Source organism: Rhododendron vialii, chromosome 9a (genome assembly GCF_030253575.1).
Source record: "Rhododendron vialii isolate Sample 1 chromosome 9a, ASM3025357v1".
Taxonomy (NCBI): domain Eukaryota; kingdom Viridiplantae; phylum Streptophyta; class Magnoliopsida; order Ericales; family Ericaceae; genus Rhododendron; species Rhododendron vialii.
The window spans coordinates 17,249,431-17,265,159 of NC_080565.1; the positions used below are offsets into that span (position 1 = coordinate 17,249,431).

General features: G+C 47.8%; 1 non-coding gene across 1 annotated transcript; it reads right to left on the minus strand.

The window, feature by feature from the left end:
* On the minus strand, window positions 1-92 carry LOC131302220 (small nucleolar RNA R24). The gene has a single exon (XR_009191682.1). It is a non-coding gene; the product is annotated as a small nucleolar RNA R24 (small nucleolar RNA).
* Between the last annotated feature and the right edge of the window lie 15,637 nt (window positions 93-15,729).

A 15,729-nucleotide genomic window follows, 5' to 3' on the forward strand; every position in this document is an offset into this window, starting at 1 on the left:
AATGCTCAGAAGTCAAGCGTAACAAGATATTTCATCGGAGAAAACACACAAAGTGGATTCTTCTTACATGTTAGCTTTCTCATCACAGCATTAATTTGCAACTTGCAAGCAGATGTTGTATAAAAATCACTGATCTAATCCACTAAAATGGTTCTACAGGGCTAATCCTAAAGCCAATAATATTCTTTCTCAGCAATCAATTGGGTACCTTCTTTCTCAACAATTAATTTTTTCCTAGCCACGGATCCATCAATGCATGAAATAACAATCTCCCCCAAATCAATTCATTTAATATTCAGAACATAAAAACTGCAAATTTTCAACAATATATGTTTGGAATGTGGGAGACCCCTATTCTTCTTTCCCCATCAAAAAAATATGTTTGTTTTTTTTGTACGTATTGTAGCAGGCCGAACATGAGTTCGCTATATAACGACCGAGCCTGTGCTTTGCCGAGCACGCACCTTGAGCACGGCTCCCGTCCCTGTTCTACGTCAACCATTTCTTTTGCCACGGACTCGTCGTCGGGTCATCTCGTTCTCGGCCACCTTCCACGGCGGTCGTTTGTGACTGTCCTCTCCTGTCAATCTTGTGCACGATCGGCAAAGGCGTGTTCGGCCACCCGCGGAGCAAGGCCACTGCCGACCACGGCTAGCCGCTGATTTGCATGTCTTTCCACGTGTAAAAGCGGTTATAACAGAAGATGATCGTGGGCGTACATGGGTGTACCGGCTCAGCCCTAAAAACGGTTACCAGATCTATTTGGTGACGTCATGATGACACTGCCTGACCCGCGCAAGGCACGTGCTGGTGTTTGGAGAGCAAGTGAAGGAGCTCTATAAATACCTAGCGGTGGAAACCCTAAAGAGGTACACGCTACTACATACTCACTCTCGTAATCTTCTGCTGACTCTCTCTGCACATTACTCATCCTCACGCCGGAGGGCCTTACCGGGACAATCCCCGGCCTGGTCTTTAGTCGTGCTCTCACTGTGCAGGCTAGGAGAAGACTCGACCACCAATCCACCAGCGGAGGAGGAGATCGAGGATCACGGGCCACACAATTGGTGAACCCGACGTGAACTCGCTTCTGATTCAAACGGCTCTCACATCCTCCAAACCCCCCACTCCTCCGTGAAACGACGACCAAACCACTCACCATGGGCGGAGATCAGACGGGTGTAGCTATCTCAGGGACTAAAGACGCTAGCAGAAATGTCATCCCCACAACACCCCATGAAAGGCACATGTACATCTCCCTCGCACCAGGATCCGGCCTCTCACCAGTCACGGACGACGTGACGACGGCCTACATCCGATTGTTGCAGCGTCGCGACGAAGAACGCGATAACGAGTTGGCCGCGCTAAGGGCGGAGGTGGCCCAAATGAAACAACACATGCAGCAAGACACCACCCCCGCCGCATCCAGATCTGGTGGAGGAGGGGGTGGAAGAAGGCAAACACCACCTCCACCACCACCGCAAAGACGTCAGGACGAGGAAGGCCAACGAGGGTCCGTGAAAGACCGCCTAGGCTTCACCCCGGCACCGGGCGACGCCAGAGAAATTATCCTTTACAAGCGACCCACCGCATCCAGAACACACCGCTCAAAAGAACACCGCGATCGAACCAACACAAGAGATACCGAGTCGTTCACAAGCACCTACTCCACTGGCCGCGCAGAATTCTCTCGCACAACGGTTTCACACCGTAGCCGAGATTTCGCGCAGACTAGACGCCATGTATCTGAACGACTCGGAGAAATCCCTGCAGAAAAGCCCGAAAACAGCAACCGTGGCCAACGAAACGGAAAGGGCGTGCGTATTGACGAGCCAAAGGAGACCAAATCCCGAAAGGACAGGGGGGAAATGATTGATGAACATTGCCGGGTAACAACAGATCTACGAGACAAACTCCGGCGCCGGAACCGCGAGAAGTCTTCAGATAGAGAGTCCAAGAGAACAAGGACGGACGAGCACGGCAGGCCGCCACGCCCTGGTTTTGAGCGGCAACTAAAGGATCTCGGCGTCTCTCCCTTCGCCCCCCACATAATCAACACGACGGCCGAACCCAACTTCCACCTGCCCAAGTTTACAAAGTTTGACCCTACCACATGCGAAGCCTACACCCATCTTATCCACTTCCGTCAAACCATCGAGCTATGCACTACCAGAGACAAAATCAAATGCAAAGCGTTCCCATCCAGCCTCGGCTCCCTTGGACTCCAATGGTTCAACAAATTGCCCGCTGGATCCATACGGAACCTGGCCGACCTTGAACGCGCCTTCAACACTCGCTTCATCACCAGTAACAGGACAGCCAAGGAGCCTGAATCCTTGTCCCAGACGAGGAAGCTCCCAAATGAAACACTAAGACAATACGCCGAGCGTTATTGGTAGCTGTTCAACGAAATTCCAGGAATCGATGAATATTGGGCTGCGCGTACTTTCAAAAACGGTCTGGAAACTGGCAGCAAGATCCTAGACAAACTCGCCATCCGCCCACCACACGGCATGGGAGAATTAATGCGCGTCGTGGAGAGATTCTGTGCTCTTGAAGAGTTTTATGCGGACCGTGCGGCCAAGGGCATCCCGAGCTGGACAGCATCCTTCACCTCGGCCGCAGCCCAACTGCCGGCACCAGCAATCATCCAGCACCCCCAACCCAAGAAGCAGGTGCACAACATCAAAGAAGGAAAAAAACGCCAGCCAAAAGAGCATGACTACGTGGCCGAAACCACCCATTTCAAGGAACCCATTTGGTCTTTTCTGAAAGAGATAATGAGGCAACCATGGTTCGAGTGGCCGACGGGCAAGCTCGGCACAGACAACAGCCAAGCTGATCAGAACCCGAGAAAGAAGTGCTCGTATCACAATGAGCTCGGCCACTACACGACGGCATGTGCCCCCTACAAGGCACTGTTGGAACGTTTGGTGACTCAAGGCCATCTCGATCAATACATTGACCGATCAAAAATGCCCACCCGGCAGACAAATCCCAACCCCAATGAACAGCGCCCACTAATACACGTCATCCACGGCCCAGTGTCAAAGGAATTTGAATCAACTCTTCAGGCCGACCTTAGCCGCGCATCAACTTCCAAGCAGGTACTCGCAGTAGGACCTGGATCCAAACGTCCACGGACAGAAGAGTTGCCCAAATGGACGATTACTTTTACCGAGCGCGATCTTGAACGTGTGCAAACACCGCACTCCGACGCCCTCGTCGTAACCGTCCAAATTGGAGTGCATGACGTCAAACGCATTCTTGTCGATCAAGGAAGTTCAGCAGAGGTCATGTACTACGACCTTTTCAAAAAGTTGGATCTACCTGAGTCAGCCCTACAACCTACCGACGTACCCCTCATCGGCTTCAACGGTGCACCCGTCTGGCCGCTTGGCCGAATCTTCCTCCCAGTCGTCGTTGGCTCAAAAACTCTGACCGTCGAATTCATCGTTGTCAACGCACCAAGCCCATACAACGCCATCCTTGGCTGAACCTGGCTCCACGGAATGCAAGCCATTGCTTCTACCTACCACCAGGTCGTCCGCTTCATCGGCGCCACAGGACGACAGGAAGATTTGCGGGGTGACCAAGTGGCCTCCAAAAAGTGCTATGTCTCCGCCGTCCACAACTTCGCCAAAGCCAAACAAGTACAATGGGTTGAAGTCCCCGACATGGTAGTAACCGACGACGTCGGCCAAAAAGCAGAAGACAAAGCAAAGGAAGACCTGGTCCAGATGCCGATCAACGAGGATGGCTCCCGATTCTTCCTCATCAGCTCTGCCATCAGCGAGGCTGACCGCGAAGAAATGTTTCAATACCTCAAGAAAAATATCTAAGTTTTTGCCTGGACCCCCAACGAAATGCCGGGGGTCGACCCGAAATTCATGAGTCACTCCCTCAACATCAAAAAGGACGCTAAACCTGTCATCCAGAAGGCATGGCAATCTGCAGCCGAACACGCCGACGCCGTCGTCGAAGAAGTCAAGCATCTGCTGGAGGCCAACGCCATCCAAGAAGTACAATACCCGACATGGCTGTCCAACACTGTGGTCGTAAAAAAGAAAAACGGCAAGTGGCGAGTTTGCGTGGATTATACCAATCTCAACGACGCTTGTCCAAAGGATTGGTTCCCCCTGCCGAAGATTGATCAACTTGTGGACGCAACGGCAGGACATGCTCGGCTCAGCTTTCTGAACGCCTACCGTGGCTACCACCAAATTGCCATGGACCCCGACGACAAGGAGAAAACTGCTTTCATCACGCCATATGGCATCTTTTGCTACTGCGTCATGCCCTTTGGACTCAAGAATTCTGGGGCAACGTTCAACAGAGCAATATTCAAGATGTTGGAAGAACAAATCGGCCACACTATGGAAGCTTACATTGACGACCTGGTCATCAAAAGCAAGAAGGAATCTAACCACCTGCGAGACTTGGCCTAAGTTTTTGACATCCTCAAGCTACACAAGCTATGGCTGAATCCTGAGAAGTGCACGTTCGGGGTAAGCGCTGGGAAATTCTCCGACACCTGGTCACTCGAAGAGGTATCGAGGCCGACCCCAACCAAATCAAAGCTGTTCAAAATTTGTGCCCACCCAGGACGATCAAGGAAGTTCAAAGGCTCACTGGGATGGCAGCGGCTCTCAACCGATTCATCAGCAAATCCTCAGACAAATGCCACGCATTCTTCCACGCCTTGAAGGGCAAAAGCCGACGCAGCTTTGAATGGACCCCAGATTGTGACTCAGCCTTTGCCGAACTAAAAGACTACTTGAAATCGGCCCCGCTGTTGGTAAAACCCAAAGAGTTCAAAACTCTTTATCTCTATCTCGTCGTGTCCGCCCACGCAACCAGCTCTGCACTTGTACGGCGGGAAGGCGCCGATGACAAGCCAATCTATTTCACAAGCAAGACCCTCCTTCTAGCTCAAACTCGTTACCTACCGCTTGAAAAGTTAGCCCTTGCTCTCGTCTCAGTGGCCAGGAAGCTCCTGCCCTACTTCCAATCACACTCAATCGTCGTCCTAACAGAATACCCCCTCAAAGCTCTCTTTCGAAAGGCGGATCTGTCTAACAGGGTCTCCAAGTGGGCAATTGAGCTAGCAAACTTTGATATCCGTTTCAAACCATGAACGGCAATCAAAGGACAGGTTCTTGCAGATTTCATTGCTGAGCTTACTCCAGTAGACACTGAACTCCTCAACACACCAATCCCAACACAAACCGTCGCTGAGCATCAATTGTCACCAGCACCTTGGTACCTTTTCCAAGGCGACATATGGCGTCTGCATGTCGACGGAGCGTCAAACAGCAACGGAGCAGGGGCCGGGGTCGTCCTAGTCTCCCCCTGCGGAACACTACACGAAAGTGCTATCAGCATCGACTTCCCCGCCACCAACAACGAAGCCGAATATGAAGCGCTCCTAGCTGGCTTACGCTCTGCCGTTGCCATGGAAATCTCCAACCTTGTCGTTTTCTGTGACTCCCAACTCATAGTTAACCAAGTACTTGGGGACTATGAGGCTCGGGATCCGCGGATGTCAAAATACCAAGCAACCGTTGCCGAACTAATCACAAACTTCCCCAATTTCAAAATTGAGCAGATCAACCACGAGCACAACGCACACGCGGACGCACACGCGGACGCACTTGCTGGCCTCGCATCGGCATCCACAGCCTCAGAATTCAGAACCATCAACTTCGGCAGCATTGGCCGTCCGTCTTTTGAGCAAACTCCAGAGGTACTCAACGTTGAGCTCGGTCCCAGCTGGATGGATGAGATCGTTGCGTTTCTAAAGCACGACACCCTGCCCACAGACAAGAAAGAGGCTTACCGTGTGAGAAATAAGGCCGCTTACTACTGGCTTTCTGAAAGAGGCCAATTATACAGGAAATCCATCTCCGGACCGTATCTCCTCGTTGTCCACCCAACCCAAGTGCCAGACATTTTGACAAAACTTCATTCAGGCAGCTGCGGATGTCACTCAGGCGGCCGCTCCCTCTGTCAACGAGCCATGAGCCAAGGTTACTTCTGGAAGAACATGAAGAAAGACTGCGAAGAAGTTGTCCGCAAATGCCGACCTTGCCAGCTGTTTTCACCTATACCAAAGCAACCCGCCCAGAACCTCTCCCCTATTACCAGCCCTTGGCCCTTTGCACAATGGGGGCTCGACATTGTCGGAAAACTACCAACAGCTCCAGGAGGATTCAAGTTCTTGATCACGGCAACGGACTACTTCTCCAAATGGGTAGAGGCTGAACCCTTTGTGACAATCACAGAAGCTGACGTTCGCAGATTTGTCTGGCGAAACATTGTTACAAGATTCGGAGTTCCTTACGCCATCGTATCAGACAATGGAAGCCAATTTGTCGGTAAAGATCTAACCAGCCTCTGTGAGGAATTTGGGATACGCTTCTTCAACTCCACACCAGCATACCCACAAGGGAACGGACAAGCCGAAGCTACAAACAAGACCGTTTGCGCTGGGATCAAGCGACGACTGAACTCCAAGAGAGGAAAATGGGCTGAAGAATTACCACGTGTCCTCTGGGCTTACCGTTCTACACCCCGGCGCTCAACCGGCCAAACTCCCTTTTCAATGGCATTTAGCATGGAGGCCGTTATCCCACTAGAATCCAAGTTCCCCACTTTGAGGACAGAACATTTCGATCCAAAGACCAATGAAGATGCAGTGGAACAAGAATTGATTTTAGCAGAGGAAAAACGCGACGACGCTCAGTTAAAGCTCGCCGAATATCAACAACAAGTGGCAAGAGGCTACAACCGAAGTGTTCGAACCAAAACCTTCAAACCTGACGACTTGGTTTGGCGAAAGGTGGTGCAAGCTAGCAAGAAGCAAAAGTTCAAACCTAACTGGGAGGGTCCCTTTCGCATTGTCAAGATTGCTGGTGAAGGTGCCTACGTGCTTGAGGACATGAATGGGAAAGTTCTCAGTAACCCATGGAATGCACAGAACCTCAAGAAGGCATACATGTAGCCGAAACCCCAACAGTGTGCCCCATGTTCGGCCACTACCTATCCTATTTTTCTTTCGGCTTCGGCCCATGTCTTTACAATTTCAACCTGTACTTCATGATTGAAGAATCAAAGAAATTTTATCTGACAAGCTTTCATTTTGCAATTCAAAGCTATTCTTTGTTACTTTATATATACTATCTTGGCTAACTCAGCCGACCACAAACGTTGACCTCGGTCACACCCACAAACGGCTCATATGCCTCTGCTTCGGCCACTATTACTGCCCAAAGAAGCAAAACGGACATCAGGCCCACCGAGCCCAAAGACACACAATACGGCTGGAATTTGGGCTCCGGTACGACTTAGCAAGACATTATGGTCGGCTACAGCCCGGTTACACTCACGCTTTGGTGAGCAAACCACCCACAAACATTAGACACTTTACTTACAGACTAAGGCCAGAAAAATTTACCGAGCCCCAAACTACGGTTGTATGCCCTCCACAACTTTGGCGAACAATCTCACTATCAACTATACTAGCAACTAGCCGAGACCAACACACGCTCGGCAAAGCTCTCTTTATTCTTTTACTCTACTTTGGTTCAAGCTCGGCAATACCTACAGCTAGTAACTTAAGCAATCAGACAAGAATTCCTGCCATCAGGCCGAACCCAAACCAAAGTGGGGGCTACAGGGTAACTACTACTCCATAAGCCAAGGCTCGGCAAACTTTCACATTAACACAAATCTAATGTGGCCCAGGCTCGGCATTTAACAATATTATGCATTGATTCAAGCTCGGCCAACACCAAATTGGGAAGCAATATCTACTTTGCAACATGTCAACTTAACTCAGCCGACCCAAAACAATAGAAGGGGCTACGGAAAACCTAAATAACCTCAAACAAATTTCAAATCGAGCAAAAATGACATTCAAGAAAGCGTTGCAGAATAGAAGTCATTCATTTCAAAAGATCAAGTAACGCAAGCTCGGCAAAAACTTTACAGCCAAAGACCATTACATCTGGAACGGTAAAGTCCGAACTTGGATCCGCCCAGTCCAAGAGTTCAACAAAGTACGAAAAAAAAAAAAAGTAACTACAGCAACATCTTTGCCGAAACCAGCATCCGCGTACAACTTCTCTCAACCTTGGGCAGCCTCTCCAACTTCAACTCCTGTCCCAGCTACACCTGCACCAGCACCATCTTCGGCAAGAGCATCCTGATTGACGATCACACGCTCTTGCTCGGCATCAGGAGCAGCTGTCTTGCCATCACTGTCTTTCTCCAAACCAGTCAGATCTTGCGCAATGACGTTGGCGTCGGTCAGGTCCTCAACTTCATCCTCGCTCTCGGGAAATTCTTCAGGAGCAAGAGGTGCACACTCCTCCTCGGTATACGGCAATACAAGCTCGGGAGTGACTGGGGCTGGAATAGACTCGGTCAAATTCATGTCAGCCTCCAGCTGCATGACTCCACAAGCTGCATTCACCCCGTCTTTGTATCTTGTTCGGTAGGCGATGGGGATCCTCATTCGGATGGCGTCATTGACCATGGACCGAGCCTCCCGCATGTACTCGGCACCGGCACGGTCAAAACCAGCTTGATACGCCGCCCCATCCACCTCCTTCATTTTTCTCTTCTCTCTCTTGAGCACCTTGGCCACCTCGCCCTCGGCTTTCTTCATCCTCTCCTCCATCTCATCTCTTTCCTTCTCAAGCTCGGCCACCTGCGCTTTCACCGCCTTTAAACTACCCTTGTAGCTTCTCACTTTTTCTCGCTCGACCTTTAAGTCATCATGAAAACGAGCGCGCTCTGCAAGGACGAGCTCGGCATTTTTTGATGAGCGGAGCAAGGCTTGTCCGGCCTATTCAAAAGTAAGAATGTGAGTTCACTTGACAGGAAATATGATGGAAAATAAAGAGAGCTGGGTTCGGGTCAAACCTGAACGAGGTAAGCACTTGCATGAACTATGCTCGGCTGAAGACCTTCAGGAATTTTCTCCATATCCCTCGGAAGAGCTAAACCATGAAGCACCGCAGTAGCAAGCCCTGGCTCGACCTTAACAGAATCTTCCACAGTGACGACCCTGCCTTCGGCCAAGGCGAAAGAGGGAGTGAACTCTTGAACGGCGACGGCGTCAGCCGAACCTAAAGGCATCTGAGCTGTCTTTGAGCCCCCAGCAGCCGATGACTCCGTCTTCTCCTGCACGCTCGGATGGGGAGTCGACGGCTTCGTCGGGAAGAAGTCATGGGTGAGCTTCTGCCTTTTCTCACCAGGCTCGGCAAATCCAGGTTCCTGTCGAACCGCTTTGCCATCTCGTATATTAACACGGACAACATTCCGACGGCCCATGTCACTGGCAAGATCGAACACGAGAGTTTTTAATGAAACGTTAACTCCTGGGTGTTCGGCCTGTTCTTCTCCGAACCAAAACTCTGCTGGTTTCCTGAACGTCGGCAACTTCACCCTCGGCTGCTTACTGCCTCCTGTTTGCCTCGCCTTCTTCCCTCGGCCCTGACCTTCTGTGCTCGGCCCCGCCTCCCTTCCCCTCCTCCTTAGCTTGCCCTTGTAAGACGGCTCGTAGCCAAGAAGCGTCGGCACGTCCCTACAAGCTTGAGACAAAAGAATATCAATGTGCGCCTCAACTGACAGGGTCTGTTGAGTCTTTGTTATGGCTCGGTGATCTGCAAAAGTATTCAACTGTTAGGAAAATCACATGCATCGAAAGAAAAGTTAACGTCGGCTGAGCAGAAGAAACGTAGTTACCTCGAAAATCTTTCGTCTTCGACACTGTATACTTACGTACGGTCTGGTCGCCGAACTCAAAGTTGCCCCTCACTTCGACATAAAAATTTGCCCATTTGTCAGTATCGGGCAAACCATCTACTAATGGTTGTTTCTTGCCACGTGTGGACAAGTACCGACGCTCGGTTTGGCCGTGCCTAGACATAATGTAAGTATGGAAAAGGTCGGCTACGGTAAATTCAAGGTTGTGAAGCTCCTTCAGCTTAATCACCGACATTACTATTCGGTAGCTATTAATGGCAAAATAATGTGGGACGATGCTGAACCGAGCAAGAAGTTCCCTCAAGAAGGGATGGAGAGGGAACCTCAAACCAGCCTCACATATCGCCATCAATGGGACAGTGATATGCTCGGGATGGTCCCCCCTCGTATCCGTGATTCTGTTGCTCGCCACTTGGTTGAGTATTACGTCGTTTGGGATGCTGTACTCTCGGCAAAAATCTTGGTACTCCCTAGCACTTCCGGTGAAAAAATGGGCATAGGGGCAAACTTGGCCCCTCTCATAAAGATCGTCTAACCTTCTACCCTCGGATTGGGATTCACTATGCCCTGAAAGGATAGGGGTTGGGGCGTCGGCCTGAGGGATGAATCTGGACTCGGCCTCTGGTCCCAGTTGAGGCTCGGCATCAGAATGGGTCGATGGTGTAAATGATATCTCAGGATCGGTTATGAACTCGTCGGCACAGTATTCAAAAACACGTTCGGCGTTCGAGTCACAGGAGTCGGACATATTTGAGGCAATGGACGATATTTGGTGTCGGCGTCTGTGTTCTTCCAACCACTCACGGAAAAACGTATCCCCAGAGACTCCCCCTGAGCTTTCAGAGTCGGAAGAGATGACAATGATTGGGTGAGCCAGACCTAACAAAAACAAGAAGAAAACAATGAGAAACCTCGTCATCGGCAAGGAGGCAAGGGATCTCTATGCTCGGCTACCCTACCCTATTTGTCCTTTCGAGATTCAAGCTCGGGAAGTTCTAAGACACGAAATGGGGCTCGGCCTATCTGCGCCCGATGCTGGGCTCGGCAAATCCCAACAAAGATCGAGCACGGCATCGTTACAGAACTCGTGCTCGGAAGAACAGGTCGAAGACGAAGATGAACAGTCGTTCATCTCCAGACCTCTTACTGTTCACTCAGAACAAAAAACTCCCAAAAAACCCAAGAAAGCAGAAAGGAAAGCATGGAAAAATGACACGAACTATAAGAGGGATAAAGATCGAACACATACCTGTAAATTTCAACGAGATTTGATGAAAATCTGCTAAGAATCAAGGCTGGAAGGCGAACGGGCAAGGAACGAAGCTCTGGCAATGGAGGTCTAGAGAGAGAAAGCAACGGTGGCTTCTCTCTCTAACTCCAGCTCTTTATATAGATGTAAGGTTTTGAGATTCGAGTTTCCCGCCCATGTCACTGTACCGCCGAACCTGCAACCAATAAACAGCTGACGCGTGGCCTGATGAGACGGGCTGGCAGAGCTCCACGCGTGCCCACCGTCTCCCTGTCAGCCGTACCCAACAAGAAATCGACACCTGGCGAATCCCCATTGGTCCCCGTCATTGGCTGTTTTATTGAAAAGGGTTTTAGGCTCGGCTCAATTCTGCCCAATAATCTAGTTCCATGCTCGGCCAAAGTTAACATCAATCTCAACCGTGCACTCGGCGACGACCGAGATTGAGGGGCTATTGTAGCAGGCCGAACATGAGTTCGCTATATAACGACCGAGCCCGTGCTTTGCCGAGCACGCACCTTGAGCACGGCTCCCGTCCCTGTTCTACGTCAACCATTTCTTTTGCCACAGACTCGTCGTTGGGTCATCTCGTTCTCGGCCACCTTCCACGGCGGTCGTTTGTGACTGTCCTCTCCTGTCAATCTTGTGCACGATCGGCAAAGGCGTGTTCGGCCACCCGCGGAGCAAGGCCACTGCCGACCACGGCTAGCCGCTGATTTGCATGTCTTTCCACGTGTAAAAGCGGTTATAACAGAAGATGATCGTGGCCGCACATGGGTGTACCGGCTCAGCCCTAAAAACGGTTACCAGATCTATTTGGTGACGTCATGATGACACTGCCTGACCCGCGCAAGGCACGTGCTGGTGCTTGGAGAGCAAGTGAAGGAGCTATAAATACCTAGCGGTGGAAACCCTAAAGAGGTACACGCTACTACATATTCACTCTCGTAATCTTCTGCCGACTCTCTCTGCACATTACTCATCCTCACGCCGGAGGGCCTTGCCGGGACAATCCCCGGCCTGGTCTTTAGTCGTGCGCTCACTATGCAGGCTAGGAGAAGACTCGACCACCAATCCACCAGCGGAGGAGGAGATCGAGGATCACGGGCCACACACGTATTTTGACTGTGGAAGACCCGTAGACCCCAAACCCTAATTTAGGGTAAATCCAACCAGAGAGAGCGAATGAGATCCAATGTCACAAAGCCTAATCCTAATTTCTGGTAAATCGAACCAGAGAGAGAGAGAGAGTGAGAGAGAGAGAGAAAGAGAGACCCAATGTCACAAACCCCAACCCAATGTCCCAAACCCTAACTACCAAAATAATTACAGATGCGAAGAATAAATCAAACCAGAGAGAGAGAGACCTTGGTGGTGGTCAGGGGAAGGATCTGTGTCGTTCGTCGTCCATCTTCACTCGGTCGTCGCTTCTCTCAGTGCGTGTTTGAATGTGAAAAACAAAATGGGGAAGGAGTGACCCGTTTGTGGTGTTATAACCCATTTTGAACCGCGAACTGGTTTTGACCCGTAACCCGCCTCTCACTTCGCCCGCGAGTTTCCCTTTCTTTTGGCAACGGATGAGATCCAACGGCTGATATAAAACGTTTGTGTAACGCCCCGATTTTTCGGAAGTAATATAAAATAATTTCTCAAGAAAATTTTGCTAAATAAATATAATTTTTCAAAATAAAGGTTTAGCTATTCAATCACAAGATAAATTTACTGGCTCAAAATACATTAACTTCAAAGTTGACTTTAGGCTTGATACGAATCTCAAGCATACTTGATCTTCGTTCCTGATATTCTTTCCGTGTCGGACTGTACCATCATTGAATCCCCTCCATTGAATCCTGCGCCCTCTGGCAAATTGATCGCCGAAGTAACCGATTTACCAGAATACAGACGTATCCGTGAGTAATAAATCACACAGTAGAATAATCCAACCCAACTACCCTCTTACTTTACAGTTAGCAAGCAAACAATATAATAATGATGCGAAGAAGTAAAACAGAGATTTTTCACATAAACCGGTTTCTTACTATCCATTAACCCTACTGAAATCTAAGATCTCTTCCACAAGATCTCTTCCTCCCATATCCACTAACTATGACCGTGCCATGGAAAATCCCCCATTGCTTGTCCTGCACACGGGGTCCTAAATGAATTCACCTAAGTTATGTACCTCACATGAATTCATTTAAGACCATAGCAGGGGGCACGATTACCCTTTGGAACGTTCCATGGTGTACCATATGTTAGGGTTGCCACCATACTGAAGCCATTAACTATGACCGTGTCATGGAACAATCCCCCTTGCTGGCCTTGTAAGGCATGATTACCCTTTGGAAATTCTCATGGCGTACCATACGTTAGGGTCACCACAATAACATCATCGGGCCCCGTAGGTCACCCTTAGCCATGGCCAAATCATAATCCACAATCTCATAACTTCAACACTTTACCATTTTTTCCATTAACTTAGCATTGTCTAGGTTAATTCTATCCGCATACCACTCAATGTCTCTAGGGTCCAATCTAGCATTCAAATCAAGTATTTGAACAATACGCAATTAATCAAAATAGTAGTTAAAATAATAACAAGCAATGCAATCACATAACTTTTTCTGAATGAGCCGTTGCCCTTAGTCTTGTATGGCCAAGAAGTTAATAAATATGCACGAAACTTTTATCTAATTATTAAGAAGGAAAATATTAATTTTGGTCAAAAATTAGTAAGCCTAGGCTTATACTAGTTTTATTTAAGAATTTAAAATAGATAAATAACTGTGATAAATACAAAAAAAAAAAAAAGATGATAATATTGAGTGAAGTAGCATAACCTTAAAATGAGTCCTACAGTCCTATGCAATATGTTCGAGTATCAAGAGTTAGATTCGGAGGGTCGCGAAAATATTTAAGAAAGGATATTAACGAAAGTTGCCGAAAGTAAAATAAATAGATAATAAATAATCTAATAAATAAAATATGTTGAGATTAACAAAGTTTCATCTTAGGAGTGTAAAGAGTCAAAAGAAATTATTCGGGTAATAATAACATAGTTTATAAGGTCGTAAAGTAATTTTGATTGGAAACACTTTAAAAATAATTATAAATAGTAAATTTAATAAAAATAATATGAAATTAGCAAGATATCATCTTTGAGATGCAAGAAGTCTAAAAAAAATAGTTTGGGTGGTAAAAACGTTCTTCGGAAGGTCGCAAGGATTTTTCGTTTGTAAACTTTAAATGAAAACAAGTAAAAATATATAATAAATAGATAATAAAATAAAAATATGATATTAACAAGTTATGATCCTTGAGGTGTGAAAAGTCTAGGAAAAATAGTCCGGATGTCAAAAACCAAGTTTGGAAGGTCGCAAAACGCTTTCGAACCAAAACTGTTCTTGCCGCAAGGTCGAACCTAGTTCTTGCGGCCCAAACCGGCCCCAAGGTTGAACGTTGGATTCGAAATTTTTTTGTTTCTCTTCGGTTTCGATGCATGGGGTCACATGGGCTATACTTTAGGCCTAAAAATACATAAATATACTTAGAGAGAAGGTTGGATAGGATTATAGTACCTCGGGTTGGTAGAATTGGATCAAAAATCGAAACTTTGAATTTGGAGAAGATGACTACGGTTTTGGTTATGGAGGAACCTTGGGACCGAATTGAATGTTGTTTTGGGGATGCCATGGGTTGTAGAAGGTGATTGGTATAGTTGAATTGGGTTTCGGTTGGGTGTAGATACAAAACCCATTTTTCTCTCTCTCACTTTCTCTCTCTAAAACTCCATGGATTGGAGCTTAAATTAGCCATGGTTTCTTCTCGGTTTTTACTTAGTGGAGGGTGGTGGTTGCAATGGGGAGCTCGTGGGTTGAAGTGATGGGGTATATATAGGTGAATTTTGAATAAGGTGATAAGATCAAATTTAATGGAATTGGGTTCATGGGATTTGGAATGGATGAATTGGGGCCGAATTTGGGATTAGAGAGGAGGCAGAGAATGGATATGAACGGATTGAATTCGGATTAGCTTGGTGATGAAGGATTTTTTTTTGTTTTGGGCAATGGGGGATGAATTTTGATTTTCTTGGAGAAAAAGTAAAGGGAGCGAGTAATGGCTGGAGAGAGATGGAGCTGTGGGAGGGAGAGAGACTGTAGGAGAGTGAGGTGAGGGAGATGAGAGTGTGTGCATGCATGCACGGAAAAAAAGAAAAGAAAGAAGAATGCATGCATGTAGTATAAATGCATGCATATATATATATATATATATTAGAAGAAAAAAAGTATTAAGAAAGTAATACTAATAATAATATCATTAATGCTATTAATAATATTAACGCTATTATAAAAAAAAAAATAGGGTCGAAAATCCGGGTCGTTACAGTCCGCATATAAGAAATTTGAGGTCGACTTTGTGTGAAGCCAAGTGTGTGTGTGCGTGCATGCACAAAACTTCAAGTAAGGGCGCCCTTACCGTATTAAGTTAAGGACGTCCCTTTCTCGACCAATTTGCGATGATCCGAGCCGCTCAATATGTTCAGAACGTGATTTTAAAGTTACCAGCGAGAAATCAGCAAAAAAAAAGACCGGAAAGGGTTTGATCCGACCAGTTTTTGTTTATTTTTTATCGAACGGTTAAAATAAAAACTGCTCAAATCAAGCCCTTCCCGGTCTTTTTTTTTTTGCAAAACTCTCGCAGATACC